The sequence below is a fragment of the Ornithodoros turicata genome, chromosome 1 (genome assembly GCF_037126465.1).
Source record: "Ornithodoros turicata isolate Travis chromosome 1, ASM3712646v1, whole genome shotgun sequence".
Taxonomy (NCBI): Eukaryota; Metazoa; Arthropoda; class Arachnida; order Ixodida; family Argasidae; genus Ornithodoros; species Ornithodoros turicata.
Window position 1 is genome coordinate 38,690,550 of NC_088201.1, and position 16,031 is coordinate 38,706,580.

The following is a 16,031-nucleotide window of genomic DNA, read 5'->3' on the forward strand; positions in this document are numbered from 1 at the left end:
AAATACCGAAGCGAGAGGATACCGAAGAGAGAGGTCACGTGCTTACGAAAACCAATGGGAATGGCCGTAGCTCTCGCTTCTCTGACATCGGAGCTTTATTGACGCGTGCGATCTGTTCAAGCGTTTATATCTCGAGAAGTAGGATATGTAGAAAAATAATTATTTTTCGTGAGTTCTAGCAAATTACTACGTCCCACAGTTGCAGGCATGTGGTAACGGAAACAGTGCTTTTTAAAAGCAGCATGCCGAGACACGGAGCAACATCTCATATTGCAAACACCTGAGTGATGCTGAGAGAGTATCCTTTCTCAATTGCACGAATCCGTTCAATCAGAAGTGGAGGCTAACCTTCTGCATGCAGAAGAAATGCGTGGCCGAACGTTAGCCTTTATGGGTCTTCCTTATATTGGGAAACGAGCAGCCTTAACGCAGGAGAAATGGGACAAATTGTCTTGTTTTTGCAACATCATTTATTAGTGCTTTTCTTTTTAAATACATGCCATGCAACCCCTATTCCCTTAGCATCGTAAGCCACGATATATTGGGAATACTCACACACAACGCCTTACTCATAACACAAATGTCTGCCTTTATATCTGCCTGCGTGAAGCAGCACGGTCATCGCAACGTTTCACGTATTCCATCATTTACAAAACGGAGATGTCATATGCGAACTGTCCTCATAGAAAGACAACAGGGCTACCTAAACTGCCTTACCGCACCTGCATAGAGGCGTACGTTCCGCTATGTTTTTAGGCGGATAATTCGTTGAAAAAATACTGCGCTGCGCAATCATCAAGGGCCTAATGACAGCTTCGCGTGTTTGCGTGCGTTTCATAGTTAAGATGTAAATAATTTTGTGCCTGTGTTTTCCACGCAAGGGTACTTCGTGATCGCTCTATTTGGTGGGACGTGTTCGTGCAGGGATCTTTTCAGTCTTTAATTATGGTGGCACTAATGTACCAGCCAGTGTTCAATGAACGCCATTAAGTTCTTGTCACGAATGATCGAAATTGTTGTATGAACTGGGCTTCGCTGTATGCGGTATACCATATACAGGGTGTTCGCTCTAACGTGTCCAGAAATTATATTTAAAGCGAGTGATAAAAGAAAAGCAAGTGGTACTTTTCTGCTACTTGAGTAAGAAACAGGTACTGTTTCTTAGTCAAGTAGCTGAAAAGTAGCGCTCGTTCCTATTTTATCGCTCGTTTTAAATAAAACTCCTGAACACGTTAGAGCAAACACCCTGTATACCAAATCTGTATGCGGAACACAGACAATGCTAGCCTAGTTCGTGCCAAGTGGTGCATCTTATTTCAGCTCTCTCAGGGTACACTCTTAACAATGAACTTCACCGCATAGCACGCTCGTAGCCAACCATCATCTCGAATGATATCGTTATCTGTCCTGATTTGTTGAAAACGGGAGGAGTATGCCTTTTTTCGTGACACTTATGCTGTTCATAATTGTCACAAAAAAGGCGTACGCCTCTTGTTTTCACCAAATCAGGGCAGATAACGATATCATTCGAGATGATGGTTGGCTACGAGCGTGCTATGCGGTGAAGTTCATTTTTAAGAGTGTATAGTTAAACTACATACAGATCATCACAAATGATTCCACTACAGGACCTGTGCATTAAAAGAAAGGCGAAGAACATGTCGCGAATTGTGATTCATTATTCCTTTTAATCGAATCTGATCTTATGATTTTTGAGCAATTGAAATGTGGTAGTCGTCGAAAAAGCCAGACAGCAGAATCGAATCACGACAATCGAACCACGTACCTCTCGATTGCCGGTCGAGTGCGCTATAACCACTAAGCTACTCTGGTATATTCGCTCCGACCACTTCACGAGGGGCCTCAGTCGACTAACGGGGCATGCACTCACTCTCCCGACATTCTCGCCTATATTTTTTCTCATATGCCCATACACACACACACATACGTGCATACAACGCAAGGACGAGGCAGCGGCATCTGTTGAACGTCTGGAAAGTAACTGCTCTGAGGCCGAAATAGACGAAGAAAGATGAAAGTCACTGAAAAGGTTAGCCAGCTGTATAGGCTGTTTGAGGCTTTGTATGTATTTGTCCCTTCTATGTTGTTCCAGCCTCAGAACATCAGTTCTCTCATGCCGAAATAGACATCCGTTGTCTTGTCTGTGTGTTTCAGCGTCAGAGCAGCTACTTTCTATCTTGTGATTGTTGTGTAGTATGTCATTCCTTTACCACCAGTTGAAGTATTGTTGGCGAAATCCATCGCCGCCGTTTCCAACTTTTGTTTGCCGTCCGCAACGTGCGTACGTTGTTCGCCATCCATGGATACCCATCGCTTTCAATCCGCAGTTGTGTGGCTTCGTCCATACGCGCAAGCAGGCGCCCCGTGCTAACTGCAACACGCATTACTAGCCTTTGTCTTTGCGCTAGCTTGGATGGGGAAATCGTGCGTCGTAATATGTTGCACCGGCAGAGTAATCTCTAAAAAAAATCCTACTTCTTTTTACTTCTTTGTCGTGTATTTAAAAATAGATACACCTTCTTGAGCCACACGTACCCCACTACCATGGCATCACAGTAAGCCTACTCTCAACCTGCCTCTTCCAAAACCCTCGCGGCGCAAAACAAAAACGACATGGAGTGCGAGCCAACTAAGGAGCTGCTGGATGGAAGATAGCTTTATAGAGCGGTATAGGTTTCAAGTAAAGGCCGCTAAAGGAATATACAAGGTGTCTCGTCTAACGTGTCACAAAATTATATATTTAAAAATCTATACTTGTCCGAAACTCATGTGATCAGTGGAATCACTGGTCTATCTTCAGCAAACTTGTACAATGACATGCGAGCACTTTGACCAGTTTTCGGTCGAGACAGAAATTGAAATTCGCCAAGCCAATGTGACGATTTTGTTTTTTCGCGCCAGAAACAGAAAGCGCATGTCGGATTTACCCCATTCCACCACAAAATACATTCCCCCCTGCAATGGTAATAGCTACAAAAAGGAAAAAAAAAAAAGAAAAGGAGGAAAAGAAAGAAACAAACTGCGAAAATCTTCGTTTCGCGAGGTGCAAACAGTTGGCCGTGCACAGTTTTCCGTCAATGTCAAGTTAATGCAACAAGCGGCGGAGAAAGAATGGTGACTCGTCTCTTCTTTCCTCCTCGCTGTTGTTTCAGATAACTGCGTTTGAACAACACCTCCTACACTCTTAAAAATGAACTTCACCATATAGCACGCTCCTACCCAACCATCATCCCGAATAACAACATTCTCGCCCTAGATTTGTTGAAAACGGGAGGCGGAGCCTATTTTGTGTTCATTATGCACGGCACAGAATAGGCTCCGCCTCCCGTTTTCAACAAATCAGGGGCGAGAACGCTGTCATTCGGGATGATGGTTGGCTAGGAACGTGCTATGTGGTGAAGTTCATTTCTAAGAGTGTAGATAGTAGAAGGCCTGCGCACTGCCTAACTTACGGAGGCCTGCGTGAGGTCTGCGAGCTGCTTCGAGCTTTTCTCTTGTTCGCTGTTTCATTGACGTCATACACTCTTAGAAATGAACTTCACCACATAGCACGCTCTTAGCCAACCATAATCTCCAATAATATCGTTACCTGCCCTGATTTGCTGAAAACGGGAGGCGTACGCCTTTTTTGTGAAATTATGAACAGCATAAGTGTCACATAAAGGCGTACGCCTCCCGTTCTGAACAAATCAGGGCAGATAACGATATCATTCGAGATTATGGTTGGCTAAGAGCGTGCTATGTGGTGAAGTTCATTTTTAAGAGTGTAGCAGCATCCACACACCTCCTAGACAGCATCACGTCTGCGCCCCACGTGACACAGCGTCACACACGAAGGCCTGCTGTGGATGCTGCAATGACGTCAATGAAAGAGCGAACAAGAGAAAAGCTCGAATCAGCTCGCAAAGCTCGCGCAGGCCTCCGTGAGTTGGGCAGTGCGCAGACCTTCTACTATCTAGGAGGTGTTGATCCACAGCAGGCCTTCATGTGTGACGCTATCGGCCGTATTCTCAAACGATCCTCGACTAGGCATCCCGCCTCGATTGTCGATTCCAGTGAGTGAAGGAAACGAGAGCTCCTTCACTTTAGGGACCATTGGGTTTCAAGGAAGCACCGGCGCTACCACATAGTGGCCGAGGAAAGCGTGCGGGACTTCCTCCGCTCGGGTCAATTTATGAAACGGAAACAGGTCTCGAGGAGTAGTTCGAGTGGGAGGTCGAGTCGAGGATCGATTAAGAATATAGCCATATGTCATGTGGGCGCAGGCCTTCTGCTATCTAGGAGGTGTTGGTTTGAACCATTCTACCGTTATCAGCACAAGCATGAAGAAGAACACTGAAGGGGCGAGTCACTGTAGCCGCGGTTACATGAATGCGACAGAAGCGCATCGTATCGAATTATCGCACTTCCTCGCACCTATGACTGGTTTGTAACTTCCTGTCAAAATGACGTAAGGCAAGTTGCAATGTCACGTGGGTTTACGCTTCCGGTCCGAAGTACTGCTGGAGTCGCATAGCGTCAGCGTGTTTTCAACGTAAAAATTGGCGGATCTCCAGTGCTTAACTGCACTAATTCTGTGGAAAAAGGACATAAACTGTATCGCGATACCCTGGGATCCTGCGCCTTTGGAAAAATGTCATCAGCGTAAAGGAAAATTGAACTAAGGTGTGTAGGCACTTGTCACCAAATGTCGTGCTGTGTACTTACCATGTCGAATTGTGCGTGGCTGTGATAACATTATAAACTCATAATGTTAAAAAATTTAATTAAAGTGACAACTTCGTCTCAAACTAAAAGAAAACGACTACATGCGTATGATCCCCAGAGAGCAGAGAATTGCTGCGTAAAATACTGCCTGTACATTTCGTTGTATCATATCTGAAATGTTGCTTGTTATCTGAAACGTCAAATTGACCACGTTATAACGGAACATTTCGCACAGCAAAAGATCGCGATTTCAAAGCGCGTGCAAGACGAAACCGAAACATTCACGAAGTGTGAGGAAAACTAAACTTTGCCATAAGAATAGTGCGTGCAAAGTATTAAAGTACACTCCAAGAGAATGTTCTACCCATCTCGGTAGAGCTGTATTGCAACCACATTTCTACTCAAACCAATTTTACCTTTTGGGTATAACTGCAGAGTAGAAACAAACTACAGAGTAGAAACTGTCGTAATACCAGCTTGTCTAGGAAATTCTACCCTTTTTTTTTTTTTTTTTGCTTAGAGCAAACGTGAGAGAGAGGAGCTAGGGAAAGGTACGCCGCCTCTTATACCCGCGGAGGAGAAGGCGCGCCTGGACGGTAGAACTACTGTCGTTCTACGAGCTTGGGTAGGAAATTCTACGTTTTTTTAGAGTGTAACGTACTTGTAAGGGGGGCAGGCGTTCCCAGGCGAACCCATCTTGGTTGTCCTTTCAGCCAGAGTTTATGAACTATTGCTTTGCTCCAATTGAGCGGAACTAAAATTTTGGACCGGAACTTCGAAATCCCAGCATGCGTAGGACGACCTCTCAACTTGGAAGCCACTCATTCCGGCCAGTGGATGGGTTGACGTGGCACAGTCGGAGGGGATGTTTTGCGATAACTCGATACGATACGCTTTTGTTGCATTCATGTGAACGCAGCTACTGGTTCCTTCCGCTGCTGCTTGCATTAATTTGACAGAGAACTGAGCGCAGCCGACAATTTTTGCGTCTCGAAACGACAGCTTTCGCATTTTTTTTTCCAGCTATTACCAAATGTTGTAGTAGGGAATGTGTTCTGTGAAGAATGGGGTAAATCCAACATGCGCTTTCTGTTTCCGGCGAAAAAACGCACAATTGGCTGGGGAAATTTCGATGTTCAATTCAGAAAATGCAATTTCTCGCGATTGAAAATTGATCAAAGTGCTCGTATGTAATGGTAGACGTTCGCCGAAGATAAACACCGTTGGCTCCATAATATTCATTCAACTAGGTTTTTAAATACATTTTTGTGACAAGTTAGGTGAAACACCCAGTAAAGGTCAACCTCTGCGCCTTCTTTGTGAATATTATGCAGTATATAATTGGTACAAAAAAGGCGTACGCCTCCTGTTTTCCACAAATCATGCGCTAGAACGATGTCACTAGGGGTGATAGTTGGCTAGGAGCGTGCTATGCGGTGAAGTTCATTTTTAAGAGTTTAGGCTCCACTAACGTGTCAACAAAATGTCGCCGAGTTGCAGATTTTGTCCAATGGGAGAGCAGCGCTGTCAACGTTGCCAGACGGCTGTCGATATATTGCCGGGGAAAAGGAATGCAATACTCTGGGCGAAGCTATTCAGTGAACTCTAGGGGCGACCTATACTGATTTATTGAAAAAAGAAAAGAAAAGATAGAAAGTGTTGATCTCGTCACGGTACGAACTTTGATGCTCTCACACTAGATAGCCCTCCCACCCCTACACTCTAAAAACAGAGCTTCACCGGATAGCACGCTCCTGGTCAACCATCATCCCGAATGACAACGTTCTCTCCCTTAATTTGATGAAAACGGGGGGCGCACGCCATTTTTGTGGCAATTATGAACGACATAATGCCACAAAAATGGCGTACGCCCCCCGTTTTCAGCACATCAGGGGGAAGAACGATGTCACTCGGGATGATGGTTGGCTACGAGCGTGCTACGTGGTGAAGTTCATTTTTGCGACTCCAGTTGCGGACACTGTAATCATCCGGAGACTATCGCGCATATCCTGACAGAATGCCGTGCATACCATACTATGCGGGAAACTCATCTTTTCCACGCCAGGCCTGGCATACTGACGGACGTCCTCTTCCCCGAAGGTTCTTGTGCGGAACGACTTTCAAAAATTCGCGGCCTCGTGCGCTTTCTTCAAGAAACGGGCCTAGCGGAAAGACCACTCTAGTGCACCTGTCACCTGCAGTGTGCCTCCGTCCCATCAGTATCGGTCATCCTGCCTATGCATCACTTTGAAGTCCTCAACTCCCCTCTCCCACTTTCCTTTTTTTTTTACTATAGTCCCACATGATGCCCACTTGAGTGCGGCCAACAACGGCATGCTACCTCAACACCCCCCCCCCCCCTAATTTTTACGAGCGTAGAATAAATAAATTATAGGCAGGTAAAGATCTGGTTATTTCACGTACCGCATTATTTGTTCGGAAGATGTACTGCTCCGTCCATTTAACAAAAGAGCAACACTGTCTCCGCGCAGTATGCGAGGTACAGATAACGCACATTCTAAACCATGACTGTCGCAGCGCTCGCCACATGGTGGCAGCCTTTGAACAAGAATTGTGTTCATACAGGTTCTCTAAAGCCTGTGATTTGTCTTGTAAGCGATGCTTACGAGTGAGTGTAGAGATTAAATCAGGCGAGTGGCTGCTGCAAGGACTCGCATTGTGGTCGCACGACCGCGTCATTTCCAGGATGAAAGACTCTCTTCAACGTGGCTATTATTCTCCTTGCTGTAAATTTCAAATCGAAGGTTTCCATTGATAGCGTATATGATCGTCTGAAACACCCACACGGTAGAACACGAGACAAAATGTCATGATTACGACGCAGTGCGGGTCCACCTTTATAGCAATCATCCACGTGGTTTATTTTTCTTTTTAATTCAGCGCATCAGCTTGAGTGGAGTATACTATCCATCCAGTTCATGATGGTTGCAAACAACCCGTACCAGGCTGAGTGATACCAGTTAACGAAGTTACCAGATTTACGAAACCATTCAACACAGCTTTTGGCACATTACCACCTCTAAAGGGAGTGAGGGCCGTATACTTAAACGATCCTCGACTCGACGCCCTGCCTTGACCCCAGAGAGTGGAGGAAAGAAGCGCTCCTCCACTTGAGAAGCTATTGGGCTTCAAGGAAACACCGGCACTATACCATATGGCACTCGAGGAAAGCGCGAAGGATTTCCTCCGCTCGGAGGCCGTTTCGAGTCAAGGTCGAGTTTTTAAGCACGAAATCTATCTCAAGCAGCAGCTAGAGTGGAGGCTCAAGTCGTGGATCATTTCTATCATTTCGACACTGTCGAGCGACACACACTCGCGCAGCAACTTCTTTCAGTCGGTGAGTCATAGTGTGAGACATAAGGAACGGTAGCGGAGTGTTTGCCGAGGTTACTTTGAAAGCGGTAGCTTTATTAGGCGGACCGCCGTCCACAGCTGTGTAGGTCCGTCCATGGCAGAGAAAATATGCGTGGAAAGAGTGCGCGGTAGGGGAAGAAGGCGTGGAAACGGCACGGAAAAAGTAGAAATGAGGAACAGACAAAGATGCGCCGTTTGTGTTTCCGCAACGGCGTCGGAGGGAGGTCTTTGACGTCGGATGCCTACATGGAAAAGCATATAAAATGCAGTTTGTCTCTTCCCGCGCGTCATTATATAGTATTCAGACTTTACAATGCCAGCTAAACGAGTGCCTGCGGCCGAAGATCAGGATGCCGCCGAGCAGGGACGCAAAACGAGGGCGCGAAGAAGCAGAACGAAAACAACGTGCTCGTCAGGGTGCTGCGGGTCGTGCGGCAGTGGCCGAAGCCAAGCAACAGCACCCGGCACGACAACCGCGTCGACTTAGCTAAAGGAGTGAACACATGGGAATATACTCCTTCAAAAGCCTTTAAAGTCTACCTTCAAGAAAAAAAAAATGTTTCAAAAGGGTTTCGTGAAAAATCCCGACTGCATTAAACACCTTTGGTACAATGCGCAACGAAGCAGCTATGTTTTTTTTTTGTCGCAGTTTTTTCAGCCATCTGTTAGCCAGCAATAAAACCCCGTAGTGAGATAGCTTTTCTTCCCTGAACCAACCTTTTTAGACCGTCAGGACTAATAGGTGCCGGAGAAATTACGAATATAGTCCACCATACTACGACAGCACTAAGTGCAAGTGTCGGCAAGCATATCGCACACGTTGGCGAACATGTCACAGTGATCACTGTTCTGAGTATACACTTCGCTAACTTGCCCAATGCTTCCACTGTCCTGCGCTACAGTTTGACCACTGGGGAATACACACACTAATAATGGGTGCTTCTGCGAGGCCAAAGCTTGAGGACATTGCTAGGCACTGCCTCCGCTAGTAAAAAAGAAACTGGTCGTTTTTCCCGTCCTTTTATTGTACTGCAAATACTTAGTGCTCACGGGTGTCTCTTGGGATTTCTGTCAGTGGCGGCATTTTTTACGATACAACACTACATGCGACAAGCGTGGGGTGTGATGAAACATTGTCACGCAAATGCCGTACAATTAAAGTACGCCATGAGGACGCGTCACCTTGGTTGACTTCATGCGAAAGTTTGATACGCATGCTACACACCGTGCGAAGTTCAGTAGCGTCCGTTCCGAATGGCGGAATGACTGCCCTTCTTGGTGAAGTGACATTACAGCAGATCACTGTAATGTCCATCTACGCAGATGGAAGTTCTGAAGTACTCCCTGATAGATGTAATCGGTTTTTAATGAATGGCGCAATGGTTGGGACGAAGCGAACCTGGAAATTGAGTGTGCTACCGGCGCATAAGGCTGGAGTGTAATTATTGCCACGGGTACGGCGTTCTGGTGATGTAAATAGTCGTAATTAAGAACGCAAAGCAACGAAGCGCACGCAAAGGAACGCATTAACTTCAGGTACTTCACGGGCAATTGAGGTTATGGGATCTTTTTATGCAACTGTCGATCGTATGGAGTTGGTCTATAGGTCGGTGAATATTTTTCCAACTCCACTGCTTCTCGCAATTCGTGTTGCTATTCAGAACACATGCTGAGCGAAGCTTACTTGAGCGGAGGATAAATAACTTGCCATTCTTTCTTTTTTCGTCGCGTTGTCCGATACGGTTTCTGCCTACAAAGTAATTACTTCCATTATGAATTTCATAACAATACTACATCGAATAGTACAGTATACACTCTAAATCTTTTCACACCTTTAAAGGTGTAATAGCGTGCATGGCGCACGCCTTTTTAGGTGTAATTTCGGTAACATCATAATGGAGCACGGTTTCGCACAAATTTTCTTTACTCGAGTGGTGTCTGTCCTCCAAAAATTCAGTCTTGCAACATCTCAACATTGTTCAACAGTATTGTAGACACTTGCGCGTGCTCGATTATCGATAGCGATGCATATATGCATTAGCTCGTAGCTACGATATCCAAGACATAATGAAAGCGAGATTTGCACTGGCACTTGATCTTTAGTAATGCTTTCCGAATTTTGTAAAATATAATCCTGGAGATGCAATGTTACGCAACCAGATTGAATGTGCATAGCGCACACCTTTAAAGGTGTGAAAAAGTTTACAGTGTAGTTGTTCCAGTTGTTTCTCTGCTCTGAACACTAAAGGTAAAAAAAAAAGGTGTCATTACCGTATGTGTCCACAAAAGCGGCAACGTGTGCGCCACGGTAAAGGGTGCTAATTAAAAATTAACGTAAAGTAATGTCAGAGAACTTCAAGGTTTAGTGCATTTAGTATTTCGCTTAGCTGGTGTGCCATTTTCGTAATCACCCGCAGATATGTTTCAAATTTCATTATGCGATAATTGCAAGCGGCAGTGACATAGACTACTGAGCTATTAGTATCATGATACGAACAACTTTTCCCAGATCGCATGCACACCTAAAGAGCGAAATAGATGTATCGTCAGAAGAGGCTGCGCTTCGGCGGAACTGTATGAGCATTTCACCATATGTGAGTCTCACTTCAAGTGAATTCTGTTGGAAGAAAAAAGAAGAGAGAGGTTGAAACGTTGTGTGTGTGGGGGGGGGGGGGGAGGGGTCTAATTCTTTATTAAAGGGGTTGTGACACTTCGCCCCAAGTTATGTTTGTTAAGTTATTTAATTATTTGCATCGATGTCAACCTGCGTTTCAAGCTTTACATCAAAGGGGATAACAGTCGCGTAGAAAATTGGCACCGCGAATATCGAAACTCTGACGTCACGGCAGGCGTCTTCGCCAGTGAGACAGCGTGAGAGAGGTCACGTGCCTACGGCTTGGAATGACCCTAGCTCTCGCTCATCTCACGTCAGAGCTTGACACGTGCGTGTGCCCAATTACTTATATCTCGCCAAGTAGAACACATAGGAAAATAAATCCTGTTTCTTAAATACGAGGGGCGTTCAAGTCAAACCGGGACTTTTCATTTTTCGCAAAAGTAAAATGAACTTACAGGCGAGAAATTAGTTTTATTTTTCAACATAGTCTCCAGCTGCACTAATGCACTTGTCCCAGCGTTTCACGAGGGCTTGGATGCCAGCAGCGTAGAAATCCTTACCGGCGCGTAGCAGCCATGATCGGACCGCATTCTTGATTTCGTCGTCGCAGTTGAAGTGGCGGCCCCAAGGAACGCCTTTAGTGGCCCGAAGAGATGGAAATCGCTGGGGGCGAAGTCTGGACTGTAAGGGGGATGTGGCAGCAACTCGCAGCCAAGTTCCTGTAAGGTGTGTGTCGTGAAATGCGCGGTATGCGGGCGTGCATTGTCCTCTAGGAGGAGGACTCCTTTCGTGTGGAGGCCCGGCTTTCCGAAACTGGAGGTGTTCATGAATGATAGTGTTCAACGTTCCCACAGCAAGGTCCGTCTTTCGAGCCAGTTCGAGACATGTTATCCATCGGTCCCTTAGGATCAGGCGCTCCACAAGTTGGATGTTCTCAGGAACTCTGACGATGGGCTCTGTGCCGCCCCGGCCGTAATCGTCCTGCACTGATGTACGGCCGTCTCGGAACCGTTTGCTCCACTCAAACGCTTTGCTGCGGCTAAGTGTATCGTGGCCATACTGAGCCTGAAGTCTTCTGTGAATTTCAGATGACTTTACGACTTCATTCACGAGAAACTTCATGACAATTCACTGTTCGATGTGCGCGCTCACCTTGTTGTCGGCCATCTTGTCCAGCACGTGTCTCCTGTTTTGTACAAACTTCGGACCACCACGTGGTGAACGCGGAGGCCTGTCGCGTGTGAAAATCACGAAAATGAAGTAGCCCGAGCCATTTGTGCACTCAGGAGACAGAAAGTCCCGGTTTCACTTGAACACCCTTCCTACTCTGCCGTGCGGTACAATGCGTACATGTTGTAATGAGCCACATACAGGGTGTTTCCTGTAACGTGTCCCTGAATTATATATAAAAAAATCTAGACGTTGTACAAGGATGCCGTTTGGTTTATTGGTCATTGCGGCACTTTTGCCACCAGGAAAGACCGATTTTTGGCAATTTTCAACTGCAATAAATTGAATTTTTAAAATTGATCTCGCTAATTTGCCATGTCAACCCAACGTTTTTCCAACGGTAATGGAAAGCGCATGTTCGATTTACCCTGAAACATCAGTGAAGGCTAGGGTTCGGAATCCCGAGCCGTTTTTACAATGCCGGGATTTCGGGATTTCGAAATGTGGAGGCCGAGATCCCGGGACGGGATCGGGATTTTTTCGCAATATACCCAGGATGTCGCATAGGACTGTATCCGCTTGCACAACCGTGCTATCACAAATTGCGATATAGTTCGCGTCTTCCGCTATCCCCACGGAACATTCTAGTGAGAAAAAAAAAGCGCAAAAAACTGCTCACGGGGCAAAACCTGCGCATTACATTGAGCATTCGCACCGTACCGGAATGTCGACTTTGCAGTGAAATGCGTCGCTTCTTGTCGTCTGCTATGGAATATCTTCTGGCTGCGCCCCAGTATATTTCCCGCAGTTACTGACCTGACCGCAGGCTGACCTTTCCTTTCTTTTTCTTAATAAACATATTCCCCCCTTCCCCGCAGTTAGTAGCGCACGAGAAGATACATACTTATGACGTACAGCAATTCTACTTGCGCACGCCACACAACCGCTAAAATCAATGACGTACTTCACATCATCCGCTGGAGTATTCTGAGGAATGTCGCTTGTGTGAATACATGGAGTGGTGCGTTTTGCTCTTCTTGCCTTTTATTCGCCCACCGTGACTGTTGTGTTCTATTCTGCTAGCCGAATCTATAGTTTTCTGAAAAGATTGTCTGTATTTTCTCTTTTTACTTTCAAATATATATATATATATATATGTATATAAGCAGGAAAAATCAGAAGACGACAAAGAGCTTACAGGAAAACACAAAGGGGAGTTTATTAACACATATAGGGATAGGGGTCGACGTTTCGGCAGTCAGCGCTGCCTTCGACGGGAGTCCCGTCGAAGGCAGCGCTGACTGCCGAAACGTCAACCCCTATCCCTATATGTGTTAATAAACTCCCCTTTGTGTTTTCCTGTAAGCTCTTTGTCGTCTTCTGATTTTTCCTGCTTATTTCATTCTCGTGGTCAACCGCCCTCCTAAGCTTCTAATCTATATATGTATATATATAGAAGTTGCGAAAAAAGACGCGGAAACAGATTTTACGGAAGTTACAAACACTAGTTTATTACGTAGGGAGACGTTAAAAAGTAAAATGGGCAAGGAGTCGACGTTACGACAGTGGCACTGTTTTCGTCAGGACAAAAGAAGAACGACAAAAGACAAAGACGAAGAATGCGTGCGAATCAAAAGAACAAAAAGAGAGTTTCTGCAGTGAGAGAGAGAGATTCTGCAATATTTCTTGTTGTAGGATTGGAAGACTGCTTCTGATTTCATGGGAGTTTTATGCTCTATGAGGGCTGTTCTCCGCTATGGCTTGCGTAGTTCACAGGAGTCAGCAGCTAATGTGTCGTGGACGATAAGGTTGGTTCGGTTTCGGATTGCAAATGCTATTTTTCGGGGAAGGAACGGTTGAGACAAAAAGTCGTTTGGACACCGTTCTTTCCCTTTAACTCGTACCACCGAATATTTGTTGTCAGAAAAGCCGAAATTTATAATCCCGAAATCCCGGGATTTGACCTTGCGAAATCCCGGGATTTCGGGACATGAAATTATGCTGAAATCCCGGAATATCGGGGTCCCGGGATCCCGGGCTCCGAACCCTACTGAAGGCATCCAGCACCACAGCGGAAACACACACACACGCACAAAACAAAAAAAAAAAACACGCCGTTTTGGGACTCGCAAGTTGCCGTGCGAGCGTATTTCAGCGCCATGCGGGCTGTCATTGCTCCATCCCCTTGACATTCCTTCGCCGCACAAAATCTGCTGCCTCTGATAAGGTCACGCCTTCATTTTCACCTGACGCTTCTGTCGTTCTATATCTCGGAGGGAGAATCGCGGCTAAGGAATGTCAAGGGGGTGGAGCAACGACGGCCCGCATGGCGCTGAAATACGCGCGCCCGGCAATTGCGAGTCCCAAAACGGCGGTTTTAGCATTTTTTTTTCTTCTTGTGTTTCCGCTGTGGTGTTCGATGCCTTCAGTGATGTTTCGGGGTAAATCGAACATGCGCTTTCCATTTCCGTTGGAAAAACGTGGGGTTGACTTGACAAATTAGCGAGATCAATTTTAAAAATTCTATTTATTGCAGTTGAAAATTGACAAAATCGGCCTTTCCTGGTGGCAAATGTGCCACAAAGACCAATGCAGCAAGCGGCATCCTTGTACAACATCGATTTTTTTATATAATTCAGGTACACGTTACAGCAAACACCCTGTATATCACGCTCCCCTTTAACTTCCGTGCACTTGCCCTTGATTTACTGCAATCCTCGTACGTCTCCGTTTTTCTATATTTTGCAAGAAGCGTTCTTCGTTTGCCGCATCTTTTTCTATTGACATTTGACATAATGACGAGTAGACATTCTTACGCCATTTCGCCAGACGTATTTTTGAAGACTCTAAATGACAAATTGTTATTTTCGAGCTGATTTATTCGCATCAGGCCCGAACGTTCAACGAGGTGCACTACAACGAGGAAGCGATATATTTCGTACTCTTTGGAGTTTTTTGCGAACTGTTCGCTTTGCATGTAACCTGTACACTACTAGGCGTCTCTAGGAACGTCGCTTTGGAGATTTAACACGAAAATATAAGCGAGCCTTGTATTGCAGTGGCGGACAATGTTATCTTCACTTCTGTTTCAGCGCATTACTCAAAGCGTTCTTTTCCATTCAAAGCTGGATCAATTCGGCATACATCCTGGGATTTCTCTTCGTGCTCCTTGGAGGCTCAAATATACTATACGGCCGCGACGGCTTCGATCTGAGATGCGTTCTGAAGGAGCTCATCGAGGCATGATAAAGACTTCTCTTTTGAAAAGATACAAAAAGTTTCAGATGTACTTTGGTACTATTTATCAACCCTTTTCGGGCTTTTTTATTCGTCCTTTCGACGTTTCGTTTTGTTTCAAGTTCTCAATTGTTTCGATCTGCCCTTAGTTATCAGTCACAGGACATTGCGTTTTTAGTATCCTTTCAGATTCTTTGCGATTATGTGAATGTTGCACCATTCGGATTTATCGAAGCATTTTCTAAGCGTGAAGAGTACATGAGGTGGTTTCGAGAAAGGCTATCGCTATAGACTCGTGTGTTGAGATGGTGTTGAGAAAGGCTATGGTGATACGCTCGGGGGGCGGGGGCGGGGGGGAGTCCTAGACCAGTGTTTTGCGCCTTCAGAGCTTATCCGTGAAAGAATGAAATAACACGTTGCTGAAAAAAATGACAAACTGTATATTAAGGGACAAAATAATCGGGTCCTAGGGGCTACTATTGATTGTAATAAGCTGCAACATGGATGTGGACAGCGACTCCACCCGCTTGAGGACGACAAGGCTAGGAGATTTCACTGCATCGTTGAAATCTCTGTACATGAAACATACTTGAAACCTTTGTACATTAACCTCCCCTCCTAGTTGTCTAAATAGGCTGCTTTTTAAATACTGTTTGTATGTTGTTTTTCTTCGGCAAACACATTAGCGCACTAAAATAATGAGTAAAAGCAATATTGTGCTTGATGCTGTCGCAGACAATTCGAGTCGAACATGTCACATCATAACCCAAAGCTATCCAACACTAATGAATGAGGAGGAAGCAAGCACACCGGAGCATAGCCTATAAACCTCATTATCACAACAGGCTCTAACCGTCACCGATGGTTGTTTGATAGTGAACCACTTGTGACAACCCAGCCTTCT

General features: G+C 45.5%; 1 protein-coding gene across 1 annotated transcript in view; it reads left to right on the forward strand.

Annotated features, from left to right (window-relative positions):
• Positions 1–16,031, forward strand: part of LOC135378033 (hemicentin-2-like) — a 470,485-nt gene that overhangs the window by 207,287 nt on the left and 247,167 nt on the right. The window lies entirely within an intron of this gene.